The sequence below is a fragment of the Diceros bicornis genome, chromosome 13 (assembly GCF_020826845.1).
Source record: "Diceros bicornis minor isolate mBicDic1 chromosome 13, mDicBic1.mat.cur, whole genome shotgun sequence".
NCBI classification, from domain to species: domain Eukaryota; kingdom Metazoa; phylum Chordata; class Mammalia; order Perissodactyla; family Rhinocerotidae; genus Diceros; species Diceros bicornis.
Genome location: NC_080752.1, coordinates 37,597,042 through 37,617,283, shown reverse-complemented (window position 1 = coordinate 37,617,283; position 20,242 = coordinate 37,597,042). Strand labels below are relative to the sequence as shown.

General features: G+C 47.1%; 1 long non-coding RNA gene across 1 annotated transcript; it reads left to right on the top strand.

The window, feature by feature from the left end:
• Positions 1-146: 146 nt before the first annotated feature.
• LOC131412904 (uncharacterized) lies at positions 147-19,198 on the top strand. The gene is made up of 3 exons (XR_009221869.1): positions 147-235; positions 6,955-7,621; positions 18,570-19,198. It is a non-coding gene; the product is annotated as an uncharacterized LOC131412904 (long non-coding RNA).
• The last annotated feature ends 1,044 nt before the right edge of the window (positions 19,199-20,242 follow it).

The following is a 20,242-nucleotide window of genomic DNA, read 5'->3' as shown; positions in this document are numbered from 1 at the left end:
CTGAGCTGGGCCCCACTAAGACGGCAGCTCCTCCCCCCGGGTGTGTCCCTGCGGAGGGGCTGCCAGATGCCCGCCTGCGGGGATGCTGGGCGGGGCCCGCTCAGGGAGAGGAGTGTCCAGTAGTTCTGAGTCAGAGGGTGTGGTGTGTAAGGCTGAGCTAGTGTGTGTCCAGCATGGAAGGATGTGTGCTTCACACTCTCCCTTGGGACCACTCACACTGCTGCCTCACTGATGGGTGAGTGGGTCAGGGGACGGGTGCCACCATGCTGGGGGTGACTGTGGACACACACTCCTCAGAGGAGATGCTGTTGGGCGGGTCAGCATGAGGTCTAGGAAGTCCCAGCTCCAAGGGCTGAAACTCTCTGTTGAATGACTTCTTCTCTCTGTCACTGAGGGAAGGAGTGAGGCTGAAAGGGAGGGGCTGGGGCAGCCACATTCTTGAGACACATAGTGTGAGTGCAGCAATAAGATTGAGGAGCTTCCTTATTTCACCCATTCTCCTTCCAACTCCTCGCTGCCTCAACACAGAACTTAAAAAGTATCTCAGCTGGAGGGAACTTCAGAGATCATCTACCGGGGCCTTCTCCTATTTTTGTTGGCAAAATGAACACTGGGTTGGTGCTAAAAGAAATGGGTTTGCATCCTGGCTCCACCATTTTCCACATGTGTAATGGGTGGCAAGTTACGTGACCTCTCTAAGCCAGTTTCCTGGTCTCTACAGTGGGGATAGCGTTAATCTCTGTGCTACGTCCTCAGATCACAGAAGAGCTTGAGTGTGGGGGTTTGGTAGATCCTAGTTTGAATTCCAGTTCTGCCACTTATTAGCCGTATGACCTTGTGGAGGTCATACCACCCCTCTAAGCCTCAGTTTCCTCATCTGTAAAGTGGGTGCACTAACGGTATTTCACAGAGTTGTTGCGAGGATCGAATGAGGTAATGTGTATACAATGCATATGGTTGGAGGATCCTGTGACATCATGATGTTAGCACACTTTGTGGCTCCATGCGGATTGGGTTATTGTCATTAAATGATTTGGCTAAGATCACATAGGAAGGCAGAACAGTGTCCAGAGGTGTCCAAATGTCCCCAGACCCCCAGCAGGCAGGAGTAAATCAGCGGCTTCTCTGAGGGCTTGGATGGGGGGTGAGGAAGGGGAAGGGGGAACGGTAGGGGAGGGGGCAGAAAATGAGGCCGCGTCTCCAGGTTCTGCATGCTGACATCTCTGTGCTTTGCAGCCCAGCATCCCTGTGTCCTGCACCTTGGCCCCTCTGTGTCCTGGGCCTGGAGCTCTCAGCCACGTAGAGACCCTGCTGGGCCACTGTAGAGTTGGGCACTTTGCCTCATTTCCTCCTCCCCTCCCCTCCCTTCCCCCCTTCAGAATTCCCCCACCCCCTTTCTGCACATCCAGCCCTCAGAGAAGCAGCTGGTTCCCTCCTGCTTGCTATTGCATTTTCCTCCTGGATCTACACCTTTGGCATCTAGAGCAGTTTCCTGGATCTGAGGCAGGGCAGGCAGAGAAACCACTGGGAATGCTCTCCCGGTCTCCTCTATTCCTGCACTGCCCAGATGCCCTTTCCCCAGGGAAAGAAAGCAAAGGATGTCCTGGGACCATGTGTACCCACTCAACATGGGAATACTTCTAAGGCTTCTGGTGGCCAAGTATAACTACAACTGGGAAAAGGGGTGTGGTGCCCTGCTGGCCTGCCAGGCCTGTTCCTGCCCTGTCTTGACTCACCCCAGCTCTGCCCAGACCCAGGGCTGGACTCCTTGGCTCCCCAGTTACAGGAAAACTGGGATGACTTCCAGGCTAATTATGATGGCCGTTGGCACCTTTGAAGTTCTTTCCCGGCACATGGTAATAAATGGGGACAGCGCCCATTGCAAACTCCGCTGTATGGAGCTTGGGAGCCAGCAGTAGCTCTAGATTTCCTTATAGAAGGGGCTTGGGGTGGCCATCTGGATGGAAAGGGAGCATGGGCCTGGAGACTTTCTTAGAGCTAAGTTATAGATCAATAATATTAACAGAATTTTCTAAACATGCTTTAATCTCCACTTTATATAAAATTGAGAGAAATTAATTGCCCAAAGAATTAACTCAAAGAATAGGAATATCCAAGGAAGGTATTTTGAGTGGTGGTGGAGATTGTCAAGGGCCCAAAGTTCCCCCACCCCCATCCCCTAGGCCTTTCCTCTGTGAAGAGAACCACCCAGAGTCCCTGTGTTAGAGCTCAGATACCACCCACTCATTCATTCAATGAATAGTTACTCATAATAATAGCTAACTCTGCTTTAGCTCTTTCCATGTGCCAGGCCCTGTGCTAAATGCAGGACTTGAATTATTTCATGTAATCCTTACCACAAGGTACACACTGGCCATATTATTGCCTGCGTTTTACTGATGAGGACACTGAGCTCATGGGGATCAGAAATGGATCTCAAACCCGGGTTTGTCTGCCTCCATCCGAATCCTGGACTCTTGTCCATCCCTGAACTCATGCGGAGCGGGTATAACGGACTGGCAAATCCTCCTTCTGCCTCTTATTACCAGCTGGGTACCTAGGCAAGGTAGCTCATCGCTCTGTGCCCTGCTTTCCTCATTTATACAGTGAGACAACTCCAGGACCCACCTAGGGTGGCTTATGGTGACCGTAGCCTTACTCTGCTCGAGAAGGTTTCTCATTTCTTTTATTTCGTCCCCTTTAGGGGAGACCTCCTGATGGGCTGCCAGTCACTGTGCTTCCACTCCCTGGTGGGCCTAGGCAGTTGACACAGGATGGCCCATCAGAGACCTCACCTTTCTGCTGGGAATGTTGGTTTCTCCCACTGTGGTGGCTAAGCTAAGAGGATGTGACTATTGCTGACGGCCAGCTTGCCCTCCGGGTAGAGTGAGCCTGCTTGCAAAGTGAAGCCAGGTGGAGAGAGGCAGAGGTGAGAGGTGGAGGGAAAGAACCCTGATTTCCCTCTGAGTGCCTGGATCCAGCCATGCCTGAGGCATGCTTCTAGACTTTCCTTCTATTGAGCCAGTAATTCACTTCTTGCTTAAACTTTTTTAAGTTTTGTTTCTGTCAGCTCTATGGCATCTAGGCTAAAATACTACTTCCTAGGATTGTTGTAAAAATTGAGTGAGATGTTATATGTAAAGCTCTTAGCACAGTGACCGGCACGTGGTAAGTGCTCAACAAGTATTAGCTCCTATTATAATGAAAACTGTGTGCCAGGCCCTGTGCAGGGCACTAGAGAATCAGTTGAATGAGACTTGGTACCTGCCTTTGAGGAGCTCATACTCTAGTGAAGGAGACAGGCAAGTCAATAGATAGGTATAAAACACTATAACACACAATTAGGTACTGGGTCCTGTGACAATACTGAATAACTAATTATCTGGAGGGAGCGGTGGGGAGGTGGGCTGGAGAAAGCTTCCCAGATGACAGGAGGCTAAGAGGAGTCCTAAATGATGGCTGGATGTTCAGAGTGGACAATGTGGGTGTTATGGGTTGAATCATGCCCCCCCCCAAAAAAAGATATGTTGAAGTCCTAACCTCCAGTACCTCAGAATGTGACCTTATTTGGAAATAAGATCATTGCCGGTATAATTGGTTAAGATGAGGCCATACTGGAATATGGTGGGCCCCTAATCCAATATGACTGGTGTCCTCACAAGAAGATGGTCATGGAAGACACAGAGACACAGGGAGATTACCATGTGTAGATGGAGGCAGAGACTGCAGTAAGGCATCTACAAGCCAAGGAATGCCAAAGATTGATGGCCATTACCAGAAGGTAGGAGAGAGACATGGAACAGATTTTCCCTTACAGACTCGAAAGGAACCAACCCTGCTGACACCTTGATTTTGGATTTCCAGAATCTAGGACTGTGAGAGAAGAAATTTCTGTTGTTTTAAGCCACCCAGTTTGTGGTACTTTGTTATGGCGGTCCCAGGGAACTAATCCAGTGGGTATAGCAGATGCTGTCAGTGCCTCATCTACCCCCTTAGCCACCCCAGAGGCCACCTCCAGCTTTAGTGGATAGATCCTGGACATACTCATGGCTTCCTACCTTATGCATACCCTGGGCACAGGAGTGTGCTTAGCCCATGCATAGGGGAGGCCAGAAATGTCAGGGAGTTAACACTCCCTAGAGGGATTAGGATCCATAATACATCAAGAATTCCTAAAATCAGTAAGAAAAAGACAAACATCTCAATAGAATAGTAAGCAAAAGGCTTGAACAGGTATTTTACGGAAGAAATAGGGCTGGAAAGAACTTCTCTACAAATTTTCAAGTCTTCGAACTTGGCCACATAAAAATTAAGGAGTTTTGTTCAGTCAAGGACTTCATAGACAAAGCTAGCAGAAGGTTAAAAAAACTGAAAAAAAAATTTCGATGGCTAGAACAATAACAAACGAATAGCGTAGTGATTATGTAAGAAATTGACAGCAAATCAACAAGACACAGACAGGAAACTCTATAAAGAGATGGACAAAGGATATGAATGGGCAATTTATAGAAGGGGGAACCCAAATGGCAGGAAGTATTTGCCCAATTTCCTTATAGTCACAGAAATGAAAATAACACAATGAGTCACTTTACACCTATCAGAATGCCAAAAAGAAAAAAAACTAGGATGACGACAAGTGCAGGCAAAGATGAGGGGAGACTGGAACACTCACGTGCTGCTGCTGGGGTTTCAGACTAGTACAGCTTCCTGGAGAGCAATCTAGCAGGATTTAGGGAAATTAGGTATGCATTTACCTTGAGATTCAGTGTTCCCAGCCCTAGGTAAACAGAGACACTCACAAGGATCCATAAGGGGATTTGTATGAAGAAATTTTCTGCAAAGTTTTAAAGTTTTACTTTTGGGCCGGCCCCGTGGCTTGGCGGTTAAGTGCGCGCGCTCTGCTGCTGGTGGCCCAGGTTCGGATCCCGGGCGCGCACCAACGCACCGCTTCTCTGGCCATGCTGAGGCCGCGTCCCACATACAGCAACTAGAAGGATGTGCAGCTATGACGTACAACTATCTACTGGGGCTTTGGGGGAAAAAAATAAATAAAATTATTAAAGTTTTACTCTTCATTTTTAAGACTTTTATTCATCTGGGATTAATTTTTATTAATTCTGGTGTAAGGTAGAGGTCCAATTTAATTTTTTTCCATATGGATATCCGATGATCCTAGCACTACTCATTGAATACTCCTTCCTTTTCCCAGGGATCCACACTGCCAGCTATGTCAAATTTTAAATTTCTATATATGAGTGGGAATGGTTTTGGACTCTCTATCATGTTCCATTGGTGAATTTTTCCATTCCTGCACCCGTACCACACCTGTCTTTATTATTATGACTCTAAAGTATTGATTTATGGAGGCCAAATACCTCCACCTTTTTTTTTCCCCTTGGGCCTTTGCTCTTCTATATAAATTTTAGCATCAGTTTTTCAACATCCTCTAAAAACTCTCTTATCTAGCCTCTGTAGGAATTTGTATAAGGTTGGAATAATCTATTCCTTGACTTTTGGGAGGAATTTTCCCATGATACCATCCTGAGCCTGGTGTTTTCTTTTACGAAAAATCTTAAAATATCATTTTAATTCCTTTAAATATTGTAGAACTATTCAGATTTTCTATTTCTTCTTGAGTAAGTTTAAGTAAACCAGTTGTGTTGTTTTTCATTTTAAAAATTTGTCCATTTCATCTAAACTTTCAAAATTGTTGGCATAAATTTATAGTATTCTATTATTATCTTTGAAATCTGTGATATATCAGTCTTTGTTTGTGACTTAGTGCATGGTTGATCTTTCTGACTGTTCCATAGGTACAGGAAAATTTGTGTATTTCAGGTTTGTTGGGCATAAAGTTCTATATGATGTTTGGGACTTATTAGACATGCTCTTCAAGAAACTATATCTTTCTTATTTATGTCTAATTGATTTATCAGTTTCTGGGAAAGGTAAAATCTCTAACTACAACTATTCATTTTATATATTTTCTATGTATTCCTATCAGTTGTTGCTTTATATTTTTTTGAAGCTATACTGTTAGGTGCATGTATATTTGTGATCATTATATCCTTTTGATTTATTTTCTATTTTATTTATATATAATGTTCCATTTTTTTCTCATGATTTAAAAAAAAATCTTACATCTTTTTTTCCCCTGATATTAATGTTAATATCTTGATAATCCTCTTTATTTTAGGAGTCCTTAACTTTTAGTGTGCCATAGACACCTTTGGTAGCCTGGTGAGGCCTGTGAACCCCTTTCAAAGTAATGTTTTTAAATGCATAGAATTATAAAGCAAACCAATTATATTGAAATAGGTATCAGAATAGTTAAAATATTTGTGATATTATATTATATGTACTTTTTTTTATTAATGTATTAAATAACAAGATCTAACAGTAGGCCTAATAACTACTGTGATTTTGAAGTTATAGGAGTAAGAGATATTGTGGGGTACTGCAATAAAGTGATGTGAAAGTATTTATGATTTATATTGGTGACAAAGTCGCAGGTACTGCTAATATTTCTGTGATTTGTTATCTACCTTTATAAATGATGGGAATGCCAAATTTTGGTTAGAGGTTAGTGAAAATAAGGCCATATTTTTTTCCTTCCAAGTTCATGGACCCCCCTCAATTCTATCCAATGACTCAGTGGGCCCATGGGCCTTAAGACAAGACCCCTTGCCTTGTTTTTAATCTTTTAGTCCTTTGTTAAGTGAGTCTGTTATAAATGACATATTAGTGGCTTGAAAAAAAATCTCTTCTGAAAGTCTCTGTCTTTTGATGAGATATTTCCCTTCCATTTGCACTTATTGTAATTATTGCTATATTTTAGATTTTCCTCTGCCATATTATTTACTATATATATCAGTTAGAATTAGGTTGACTTATATTATAGAAAACTCCAAATAATAGTGATTTAAATAAGATATAATTGTATCTCTCTTTTAGTCTAGGACTGTACAGTCATCAGGGACCCGGTTTCCACCTTCTTCGTTGTAACTTCTATCTTCAAGTTCATCTTATGATCCAAGACGGCGACTGGAGCTTTAGCCTTCACGAACTCATTCCCAGCAGCAGGAAGGAAGAATGGTGGAAGGATGAAAAGTGTGCACCTCCCATTACATTCCATGAGCCAGAACTTAGTTACGTGGTCTCACCTAGTAGCAAAGGAAGCTAGGAATATCTTTCCTTTGGCTGGGTACATTGATGACCTGAATAACATGAGTTATTTTACTAAAGAAGAAGAGGACAGTGGATATTGAGTGACTATTAACAGTCTCTGCTTTAGTCTCCTCACCACAGCTCAGTGCCCAGCTCTCAACAGCAGTGGCTCTGAACTTTCAATATGGTACCCGATCCAGAGAGGACCAGCCTGCCATCTGGTGGCAAGTTGGCCACACTGGATTCCTTTCATTATAGAGGCAGCTCAGGTTTGCCTTCACTGGAATAGACATTTATTCTGCCCATGGGTTTGCATTCTCTGCCAGTTATGCTTCTGCCAGCAACATCATTAGTGGATTTACTGAATGTCTTCTTCACAAACATGGTAGTCCAAATAGCATTACTTCTGACCAGAGACCTCATTTTTCAGCAAAAGAAGTAAAGAAATTGGCAGGTGAGTATGAGATTGACTGGTCTTGCCACGTACTCTTATCACCAGAATCGTCTGGCTTTATGGGTTGGTGACATGGCCTGCTGGGATTCAGTTAGTTTCAGCTAGAAGACAGCCTTGTATGAATCTGAAGTGATGGCCTAAAGTTAGCATATGTTCTGAATCAGCAACCAACGTGAGGTGATGTTTCTCTCTTTTCCCGAATTCATGGATCAGGAAATCTTGGGCTGGATAACTTATAGAATTTTTGCTCCCCTTCCCCTGGTTCTGCTAGTTTGGAGGTCTTAGTATGCAAAGGAAGAATGTTTCTACCAGCGCACACCATAGAGGTCCCACTGATTTGGAAATTGAGACCAACACCTGGTCATTTCAGGCTCCTCATGCCCTGGATGGACAGGGAACAAAAAGGTGAGGAGGTGGTTCTGTGTTGGCTGGAGTGAATGATTCTGGTTATCAAAGGGGAAATACAGTGGCTGCCACACATTGGGAACAAGGAGAAGTGTGTCTCTGGATCCCATGAAATCCTCTGGGTTGCCTTCTATTTCCATGGCCAGTGGGAAAAGTCAATGGAAGATGACAGCAACCCAGTATGAGCAGAACAACCACGGGCTCAGCTTCGTCCTGAATGAAGCTCGGGTGATCCCACTAGGTAAAAACCTCTGACCACATGAGGTGCTTGCGGCAGACAAAGGGAAAATGGGAGGGACAGGAGAGGAAGGATGTTATAAATGCCTCATCACCTATGGCGAAAATAAGAATTACAGCACTTATCTATATAGTCTTCCTTCCTTTCTATGTCATGCATATATTTACTGATAATGGTAAGTGTCCCTCTTTCTTCCTCTACCATTTTGTATAGGGTGGTTTGTTGGTAGTAAACTTTACAATTTAGTGCATAGATTACAGAATATCAAGATTGGACTGTGACTAGAGAAGACGTGAATGGCATCCAGACTCCGTGGAGTGGGAGCTGGATGCAGTAACTGCTGGGGCTTTGGTTTTTTTTTGTCTGAGGAAAGGATAAGAATGCTCTTGTTTGATTGAGGTACGTTTGCACTAGGTTGGGTGGTAACATGTTGTGGTTGTTTTATGGAAGTTTAAGAATGGGAAGTAGGGTGGAAATGGATGTTGAGGAACTAAGGGGTGGACTGTGGCAGGTATGATGATTGACTCTACTCAGCACCCCTCCAAACCTCCTTCTATAATGACTTCTTCTACCATAGAGGCTGGAAGGCTAGAGAGGACATTTCCAGGCTCTCTTGCAGCCAGGATTTCCACATCACCTGGCCTTTGCCAGGAAGATACAATCCAACCAGAAATGGAAGGTAGAATTGAGCACTGGGAGGAGGTGGCCATCTGGCTCTTCTGGAGGTAAGGAGGTGGAGGTATTTTGGTTCTTTTTTTTTTTCTTTGGTGAGGAAGATTAGCCCTGAGCTAACATCCAATGCCAATCCTCCTCTTTTTGCTGAAGAAGATTGGCCCTGGGCTAACATCCGTGCCCATCTTCCTCCACTTTATATGGGACGCTGCCACAGCATGGCCTGATAAGCAGTGCGTCCGTGCACACCTGGGATCTGAACCTGCGAACCCGGGCTGCCGAAGTGGAGCGTGTGCACTTAACCGCTACGACACCGGGCGGCCCTGGTATTTTGGTTCTTTTGAAGCAGCTGCAGTGGAAGCCCCAGTGCCAGGTCAGTTCCCGCCTTCTTGGTGCTGACAGGACTGTCAGCTGCTTCCTACCTTGGCAGCTTTCCTGACAGCAACTTGAGCAGCGAGGTTCTTGAGTCAGCAGTGGTGGCAGTGGTGGCAGAAGCTCCCCTGCCAGGCTAGTTTTGCAATGAGATTCGAGGGTTATTCCTGGAGGAGAGTCTGCTTCGAAGCCCTTCTAAGAAGTCTGACACCAACCTAATTGCCTTAGTTAATCCGTTTCTTTTAAACTTGCTGGGTGGACTCTGTTGTCTGCAATGGAACCCTGACCAAGGCATTGTGTTTTATTTTTGTTTCTTTTTCTCCCTTCTTTTTCTGACTTTTATTAGATCCATACTTTTTTTTCTACTAGTTTGAAAATTGTTTTAAAATTATTTCTACCAGTTTGAAAATGATTGTAAACTTTTTTTAGTGGTTATTCATAATTGTTATGACTCATTTATGTTAATTTCCCCTCTCCGTTTCTAAAGCTTATCAACGTTTACATTTTCCTTCCCAGCAAGACAACACCTTGACATATTCTCACTTCCTTCTGTTCACACCCACCCCACTACCAAGTTGGTTTTCTGTGGCACTCCCAGGGCAAGGTTTGAGGGAGGGAGGCAACTGACCGTGTCAGTTTGTGATTATCATCAGGAAGCAGAAGTATATCATTTCTAATAATATCTTTAACTCTTTAAAAAATTATGGTGAAGAACAACACATCCCACAATTTTTTGTATAAGAATGTTAATACGTTGGAGAGGGCCAATGCTTATTTAATGGGGCACAGTTAGCTTGTTTCTCTAGAAACCTTGGAATCAAATTTCTCCTGCCTTCTCTGTGTATAGACTCAATAACACAACACGCATTTATTGAGTAACTACTATGTGCCCAGCGCTGTTCTAGGCTCTTGGGCTGCATCAGCGAACAGAGCAGACAAAGATCCCTGCCCTCGTGCAGCTTACCGTCTAGCAGGGGAGAAAGGTAATAAAAATGATCATAATACATGTGTATGTTATATAGTATGTGAGAAGATGACGAGCCCTATAGAACAAAGAACAAGTAGGGCAGAGGGTCGGGGAGCAGATGATGCCCGAGGAGGGAGAGGCGGGTGGTGGTATTGAATCAGGTGACAGGGTGAGCCTCATCAAGAAGCAAAGATTTGAAGCAGGTGAGGGAGTGAGCATGTGCCTCACAGATGTCTAGGGAAGGGAGCTCCCAGCAGAGGGAACAGCCACAGCAAGGGCCCCAAAGCCCCGAGCAAGCCTGGTGCATTTTAACTTCTTTTAAATATGTCATTGATAAGCACCTTTTTACCCCTTTGAATTTCTCAAATTTCCGCTTATGTAAAATTATACAAGCAAGTACATACTATTGCACCACTACTTACCGTGCTTAATTAAATACCAGACAAGGCTGGGCCATTACACGATGAAGTGTGTGCCCACCACGACAGTGGGCTGGATATTGTCCATTGGCACTTGATATCCATTCTGACCCCTCCTACGGTCTGCCCTCTACTGCGGAGGCTACATGATGACAAAGTACTTTTTCAGGACTCCCTTGTAGCTAGGGTCTGGATGAGATGTAGTTTCTGCCATTGAGATTCGCCCACCTGTGATATGGAAGCCTCATACGCGACTGAGCTATCTCCCTGTAACTGGAGCTCTCATCAGCAGTTGGTGAACAAGTTCTGACCGGTGTGACCGTGGAGCTGGCCGCTATGTTCCAGAGTTTAGTCACCAGCTTCATAGGTGCGGGACGATTGGGTAGCAGCAATGGAGGTAGCAGTGACCTTGGCTATTGTGGTGTGACCTTGAAGGAGGCCCCTGACTTCCACTACTCCAGCCCTCCTGATGATTTGCAAGCATCAGTTCCCTGTATTAACTTCCTTTCTGTGTGAAATACCTAGATAGGTTTCTATTTAGTAACTTCTGCGTAATGGAGTTTTGCAACAACTGGTGACCTTTTGTTAACGTGCATTTTACTGCTTGTGGTACATTTTGGATAGCTCCTGCCCCTCTTTCTCTACTAGGAATGTGAACAGCTTTTAGATAATTGATTCATCCTTAAAACTAAATGCCTATTATGCCTCTTTTAAATTTCTGAATCAGAAGAATTAGAAAATATTCTGATATTGCAGGCGAACTGTTCACAAATGGTTACCTTTGTAGCTGCTTATCTATGAGAATGAGGATTTTCTTGATACTGCCCATTCTTACAAAATAGGAGTCAAATGGATGCTAAAGCTGTTGTAATTGAAATAGCAGCCATGCCCTCCAACTCCAGATTTTTAAAAAATTACAACTACCTCATTGTTCTCAGTGATTGACTTTAGAATAAATAAATTTATACGTCTGAACCAAAAAAGACACATGCACTAAAAGGTACTGCTCTTTTCTGTTTGATATATGAGTTACTTAGAATTTTATTTGCGAAAAGAGTTCACCGCTGAAACACATGGGGACAAGTGTGACCCCAATCATTCCTTAACTTCTCTCTGAGCCTCATTTCCTCGTCTGTAAAATGGGGATAACAATGGCACCTCCCTCGCAGGGTGATTGCAAGGATTACATGAAATGGTGCATGTGGGGAACTTAGCCCAAGGCCTGACACATGGTGAGCGTTCAATAAGTGTTAGCTGCTATTATTATTGTTGTTGTTGCTATAATTGTTAAAACCCTTGGGACTTTTGGGACCTGCTTGGCTGAGCCACATCCTCCTCGCCCATCTACTCCTTCCTTGAGTCACCATTCTTCCTAGCCCAGGGCCCAGGGGCAATAGCTCCCAGGCTCCAAACATCCAGGGGAAGCTCCCAGGTGAGTTCTTCCCCTCCTCAGAGCCCAGGAACAGAGGAGTGAGGGCGAGTTGGTGGGGGAGGGACAAATTCTTCAGGAATTTTCTGCAGAGTTGCCTACTCCGGATAGCACAGGTACTTGCAGATTAATTTTTAACAGGGCCCAGGGGAGTCCAAATGGCTGAGTTCCCACCTCTGAGATCATGAGATCCCATTCCTTTCCAGGGGTCCCTGGGTGGGTAGAAGCTGGCCTGAGGGGGAGGCAGCAGAGGGGCAGGACCCAAAAGTGCTCCTTCTGTGATCACCCTCCATGCACCTCTGACCAAAGTGAGCCAGGGTGTGTCTCTGCAGTGCTCTGTTCTCCTCGGAGGTCATGGCTGCAAGGACACAGGGGAGGGTAGTAGAGTTCTGTCTGTCTGGGGAGGGGGCAGCAGGAAAAGCCCCAGAGAGGAGGTGACACTGCAGCTAGATCTCAAAGGATGAGAAGTTCACCAGTGAGTTGGGCAGGGAATGGCATTCCAAGAAGAGGGAACAGCTTGAACAGTGGCTCAGAGATGCTTTCCACCCTCCTGCTACATTTTTGTTTCCCTATAGAGATTAGTGGTAAACCTTTAAATTGTTAAAGGTACGTGGGCTTGTTCTGGGGCCTGCAAAGGAGGATGCTGTGGAGAGGATTCCAGGCCATGGCCAGTCCCAGGGAAAAGATATCCCAGAGAATGACTGGATGTGGCAGTCATTCTGTGAAAGTCCCTCTGTGAAATGAGGGACATCAGAGTTTGACAAGTGCCTGTCAAGTGCAAGGCCCTGAGCTGGATGCTGTGACACATCTGTCATCTTCACAGCCATCCTGCAAGGTGGGTGTGCTGCCCATTGTACAGGTGGGGAGATTGAGGCTGTGAGAGATGAAATCTGTTGCACAGGGTCCCTCAGCAAGCAAGAGAGTGGCAGAACCAAGATTTGACCCAAGATTTTGATGACCCTAAATGCCATTAAGGGAGAGGACAGCAGATTCAACAGAACACATGACAGAAACAGGCAGCTGCATTTTCCTCCCGTGCGTGGGCAGCTCAGTTGAGGCTAGGCCATTCCCATAGCAAGCCCTGGTTCTTCAAAGAGAGGGGCCCTCTGCTCTCCCTCAGGTGGGCTCTGGGGGTGCATTGGGGGTGCTGCAGAGGGCCCCTTTGCTACACCAGTTATGGGGTCAGGCATGCAGACCAGGGCCTTGTAGGGCCCAGGACACATGGTGCCCCCAGGCCCCCGCCTCCATGCTCTGGGCAACCGCATTCTCCCAGTTCTTCCTACTCCTCTGCTGTCTCCATCCTTAGCTCCTTCCTTCTCTGATCAGCCACCAAGCACGATGGGGTCCCCTTGCCTCTGTATGCACTCGCTCCTCTCCCCTCCCAGGTGATTTCATCTAGAATTATGGCTTGAAATGCCGTTTAGAATCATCACCCCCAAGCTTACGTGCCAGTTCTTGGAAACAGTCTTGCATATCCAGCTGCCCACGTGGTCTCTCCATTTGGATGTCCATTAGCATCTTAATCTGAGGAGATCTAAAACAGAACTTCTGCTTCTCTCCTCACCCAACCCCCGACCTGCCCCCGCCCCGCCGCGGTCTGTGCCTCAGTTAAAGGTATGACCAGTCACCCAGTTACTCAGGCCAGAAACCTGGAAGTGCCCCCTCGGTGCCGGCTTTCCCTCATCCCCACGTTCGCTCCATCACCATGCTCTGGCTCTACCTTCTGAACTCAGCCACTCCTCCCCGTTGTCACCATGACAGCCCTAGTCCAAGGCACCACCAGTTCCCAGCTGGACCTCTAACTGGTTCTCCTGCTTCCTCTCTTACTCCCTCTCCCAATTCCACCCTTTAAAAAGTGGCCTGAGTGAGTTTTTGAAAACACAAACATTCCAGAAGTTTCCCTACTTAGAATAGAACCCAAAGTCTTCACCAAGGCCTAAGCGGCCCCGCCCACCCCTCTGGCCTCGCGCCCTGCTAGTCCCCCACCGCCCGCCAGCCTCATCAGACATGACAAGGTTGTTCTCACCACGGGATCTTCGCACGGCAAAGTTCTCTCTTCTTGGAGGTCTCTTCCCTGGGGTCTTCAGATGGCACCTCCTTTGGGAGCCTTTCCTGACTCCATCTCCCATCACCCTCTCACTTTCCTTCAGAGCACTTACCGCTATCTGATCATTAGTTATGGGTTTGCTGTCAGTCTGTCTAGAATGGCAGATGGATGTCTGTCTTGTATCCTGGGCACCTAGACCAGTGCCTGGCTCACGGGAGAGGCTCAAAAAAACATATGTGCAAGGGAGGGAAGGAGCCCCTAAACTACAGTTCGGGGCAAACTCCAGGGCCCCAGAGAAGACCCAAGAGTCCATCATAGAATTACCATCTTGTTTACTTAGCTTTAAATAACTCCCTGTTGGGGCCAGCTGGTCTCTGTCTGAAACTCCCTTCTTCCCCTTCAAGAGTAGGCAAGCTGACGTCCACCAGAGGCAGCCCTTAATGCCAGGCGTGCGGTGACCACAGGCAGATGTAAAGTGACCTCACAGAATTCTCCAGTATCAATTCACTTTACACTTGGGTAACTAGAGAGGTCAACAGGGAGGGTTCCCAAAACTAAGAAACTTGGCTCCAAATAACATGATAATAATCATAACTACGTTTTATTGAGCTATTAATTTGTGCCAAACAAGATTTTAATTGCTTCCCGTGCATTTTCTTTATTCAATCCTCGGAAACACCTCTTGAGGTTGTTGTATGTGTTATCTGTTGCTGGATTACAAACCACCTTAAAACGGAGTGGTTTAGGGCCGGCCCCGTGGCTTGGCGGTTGGGTGCACGTGCTCCGCTGCTGGCGGCCCGGGTTCGGATCCCGGGCACACACAAACGCACCGCTTCTCCGGCCATGCTGAGGCCTTGTCCCACATACAGCAACTAGAAGGATGTGCAGCTATGACATACAACTATCTACTGGGGCTTTGGGGGGAAAAATAAATAAATTAAAAAAAAAAAAAACGGAGTGGTTTAAAAGAGCAACCATTTTATTTGCTCACAATTCTGTAGGCCTGCAATTTGGACTGCACTCAGCTGGGTGGTTCTTCTGCTGGTCTGGGGTCACTCATGTGCAGTCGTCCAGGGCACACTGGGGCTGAATGGTCTAAGGCGGCCTCACTCACGTGTCTGGCGGTTGGCGCTGACTGTTGACGGGGCCACGTGTCTGCAGCGGGCCGGCCTGGGCTCCTTCCAATGACAGCAGAGTTCCGAGGCAGCAAGCCCCAGTGAGCAGCAGTTTTCAAACCTTTGCTTGAGTCACGTTTGCTGACATCCCATTACCAAAGGATGTCCCATGTCCATGCCCAGGGTCAGTGTGAGGGGGGCTACATAAGGGAGTGGATGAGGGAGAGAAAACTCATCGGAGGCCCTTACTGAACAATCAGCCACAGGGATTAGTACCTTATCATCCATGTTTTGCGGATGAGAAAACCAAGGATCAGAAAGGGTAAGAAACATGCTCTAGGCCACACAGCTACTAAGAGGCAGAGTGGAACATAAATCCTTGCCTCACGGCCTCAGTATCTCCACTGCCTTGTAAAGACAATTAAGTCTCTACCAAGAGGAACCAAGTCCCCACCTTGTGAAATGACAAGATGTCAGGTTCATCTTCACCAGACTCCCAGCTGCACTTCTTCAATTACAGTCAGTAAAAAATTATTTTCAAAAAATTATATCAGCTTAAGTCACTTCATCTCTGCTCCTCAGGCTACTCATCCATAAAATGGGTCTAGTAATAGAGCCCTCTTTTCTTATCATCTCGTTTGTCTGTTCTTGCCCTACTGGAATGGAAGCCCATGGAGCACAGGGATTTTTGTCTGCTTTGTCCAGTGCTGTATCCCCAGTGCCTAGAACAGTGCTTGGGATATAGTAGGTGCTCAATACATGTTTGTTGAATGAGTAAGTGAATAGATGGATGAATGGGGTTAGGAGTAGGATAGTGGGAGACAGAAAAAAATAGAGCCATGGCTTCGAGAAATCTTAAAAAAAAAAAAAAAAAACCTAAAAGCCCCTAGCTTCTCTCCTCTGCTTGAAATGGTTTGCAAACTGCCTCCCTGGTCTTCAAGCCCTTGGTGAACCCCTCATCCCTCATGTAAAGTCTATTCAGGTGGGGGGAAGAGGTGGGGTCTTCAGGGGCCTCCAGTTTTGGGGGACCCAGACCCCTTTCTTCTTGTGGCTCTGCCCTCCTCTAGGTCCTCAGCATCCTCCCCATTCAGCTGGCAGATGGGAAAAGCAAAAACAAGGCTTGCTCAGGGCAGGTTTTTATGGGCTAGGCCTGACAGAGGCTCCCATGCTGTTGGCTAGAACTTAGTCACATGGCCACACCTAGCAGCAAAGGAGTCTGGAAAACGTGTGGCTGTGCCCGTGGAGGAAGAGGTGATGAGTTTGGTGAGCATCTAGCCAGTCTCTGCCATGACGGCCATTTCTAGCCCTAATTTGATAACCTTGGAATTTTCCATCTTGCAGCACCAGGAGAGGAGGAGGCACCCACATTCCTTACATCACTCTACTTTTTCTTTTTCTTTTTTTCCCATACATGTGTCACCATCTAACAGAATTTATTCATTTATTATGATTCTTATTTACTATTGGCCTCTCCCCACTAGGATGTGGGCACCACAAGGGCAAAGATGGTTGTGTGTGTTGTTCATCATCGTCTCCTCAGCACCCATGACAGTGCCTGGCATTCAGTCAGCCTTCAATATTTACCAAAAGAAAGTTGAGTGGATGTGGGGTGTGGACCCCTGGCCTGCAGCCCAATCCCTAGAGGACAGTAAGCCCTAGGTAGCCCGAGGTCACTCTCTCCTCTGCCTGCTGGGAAACCCACGAGGAGGCCAGGATTCCAACTGTGGAGAGGGCAGTGGTTGGGCATGGCTGAGAAAGGATGCTGTGCCTGAGCCTTCCAGGGCCACGCTGAGTAAACCCAGCCTGCTGGAGCCAGCAGCCCTCTTCCCTGTCACCAGTCCCACACCCAGGATGCCTGATCCCCTTCAGTATGAGGCCCCTGACTCCACTGCAGCCAAGAGGCTTTTTTCTCTGGACAACAGGCCATCCTGGTCATGTCACCTATACCCTGTGCTTTCCTCGCACACAGGGCAGCCTACACCAGTCCATTTCCCCACCCAGAACCTGATTTTTTTTCCATGTAAAACACAGAATGGATCCTGGTTCCATTTTTCCAATTTTGGGGGACAAACACGATTGTCAGGTAGCAACTTCAGAGTGTCCAAGCTGTAGAGCCATCCAGCTTCTGTAGCCTTCCTGTGCCTTATTTTCGAAAGGAAGAGACATAGCCCAGAGAGGTAAAGAGATTTGGCCAAGGTTGCCCAGGGTTGCGGTGACCAAGAACTCCTGGACCGTGCCCCACATCACACTCCCAGAGGAGGAGGTCTCTAGGTCTCCCTCCCTGCTCACCCCCCTTCCTGGGCGAGGCACCAGGAATGCCTGTGAGCAGGAGAATGGGCAGTCAGGACACGAGGAGCTGCAGTTCGGGGTGAGGGGGGGAGATGAAGAGAGACCACTCAAGTCCAGCTGGAAGCACTCGTGGGATCAGGGGCCAAGCAGAAAGTGGAGGCAGCAGAGAGAGGTGGGGGCCTGAGGGGCCTGGGAGGGTTCAGAGAGGCTTTCAAGCTGAAGCAAGAACCTCATCCTGAATTGTCAATTTTTAGTTCTTTTAGTCCTTGCAGGAGCCCCACCCCCTCCCAGCCTCTACGGAAGCTGGCGGCCAGCACTCTGTCCAGGACCAGGGCCACCAGCCTCTGTAGCCCGGATGTAGCAAAGACACCTCTTGGTGTGGAGGAAGCATCACTGGACCAGCAGTCAGGAGACTTGGGCTCTATCAAGTCAAATCTTTACTAAGCACCTACTCTGTGCCAGGCACCCTCCTCAGCAGTCCAGGTGTCTGCCTCATGGAGCTTCTGTTCTAATGGGGAAGACGCTAATGCACAAGTAAATGAACACATGACCAAGGTCACTTCAGATGGTGACAAGCGCTGTGAAGACAGCAAGCAGGGTAATGGGAGGGATGATAGCTACACGGGTTGATATTAGTTTGAGTTGTGGGTGAGGGTGGAAACAAGGAGGCCCTTTCTGAAGAGGTGACATTTGAATTGAGATTTGAACCGAGTGTGTGAGAAGGAGACAGCCATGCAAAAATTTGAGGGAAGTGTGGTCCCTGCAGAGAAAATGGCAAGTGCAAAGGCCCTGAGGCAGACATGAGCTTGGAGTGTTTGGACAAATCCAACTGGTGAAAGGGGCAGGAGGAGGAGTATAAAAAGGGACCCCTTCTCTTTGCCATTAACTCTGTGGCATTTGAGTACATCCCATCTCCTCGCTCGACTCCTAAATTTTGGGCATCTGTGAGTTTAAATACATCTTTGTTGGACCTATTTCTATTTTTACTTTAATAGCTTTTGTACAGAGGACAGACATTGGTCTGGGTGTCAGAAGACCTAAATTACAGCCTCAGATTTTCCAGTAGCAAGCTGTGTGACCTTGGACAAATCTCCTTTCTCATCTGTAAACCAGGGGGTTGGACCACAAGTTCTAAGGCCCCTTCCGGCAGAGACACCCCAGCACCAGGAATTCCTGTCAACTCCTCTTGATCCTATTGATTTTCAGCCCACATATGGATCTGCTCAGCACACATCTGCTCCTTCCTCCAGGAGGCGTGGTCTGGAGATCTGCATACAGCAGGCATTTATTAGATGCTCTTAAAAACAGGAGACAACCTAAGCATACATTCACAGGGGATGGTTGAATACATTGTGCAGCTATTAAAAGAAGAATGAGCTAGCCTTCAGTCCACTGAGCTGGAGGGAAGTGCATGATTCAAGTGAGAAAAAAGCTCATTACAGAATGTGTTAGAGAATGACTCCTTTTTTGTGAAAACCAGACGACAAAATCTCTATATGTACGTGGGCGGGCTTGTTTATGTTCACAGGAAGGAGGAAGGCGGGAGAGAGTACACCGCAGTCTGTGACATTAGCTATCTAGGAGCGTGTGTGTGCTGAGGACGCGGGGATGGGGGAACAGAGAAGATCTGAGGGAGAGTATTAATTTTTTCTTATATCTTTGTGGTTTCACTGGTTTCAAATAAAAACATATTGCTTTTATAATCTTGGGAGGATTTAATACATCTCTAAGGAGTCAAACAGCTAGGAGATCCGTCCTTGCACACATCTCCTGGCCGCTGACAACATGAGCTGCTCCGTGGGCAATGCAGAACCCCATGGTAAGTCGTCCCGTGTGTGCTTCCCTTAAAGACAGCAGGAGTCTTCCCGGGCCCATCTTGCTGTCTGGGCCTGTTTATCAATGGAATTTTGGCAGAGGGGCTGCTGTGAAGCAAGTCCCGGAGTCTTCTGTCCTTTGGAGACTGAGGGAGGCAGAGAGGAACAGGTGTAGGCAGTGTCCACTTTGATCTTATTGGAATGTCTCTCTCTGCTCCCTGCATCCGTGCCCGTTTCAAAGGCTGCTGAATGATCACATCTGAGGCCAGCTTTGGCGGCAGGAGACACACTGGAGCTGTCCAGGGCCTGTGGGATACGAGATCACAGGCGTGATTACGACACAAGAAGCAGATGCTCCGGCCTGCTCTTCCCCGTTCCTGCTTGAAAGCCTCAGAGGCGGCTCCGGCTGCACGGGTTTTCCGGGGGCTCCCAGGCCACCCCGCTGACTGCAGACAGGGATGCGCCACCCCTCCCTCGAGTCCACCCTGGGGGGCGGTGTGTGTGTTTGGAGGGAGCTTATTGTTTGAGCGACACACGCTGTGTCCTGGTCATGTCATTCTTCCCTTCAGGAAATCCCTGCAGATGTCTATTTTAAACACCCCTCGCTGCAGTCTGTGCTCATTTCCCTTGCAGGGCCCCTTCCTCCAAACAAGGGCCCCTCAGCCTGGATGCTATGGAGCTGCTCACTCCGGCTTTCTTGTCCTAGAGCCGATAAGGAAGCACCCTGCCCCCGGCTCTTACATGGTACTGATGCTTTTCAAAGTCCTCTCGCATTCCATCCCACTTGAATGGCCCCTTAGAATAATCCTCTGAGGCAGAAATGTCTGGGAGTATTACCTCCATATTACAGAGAA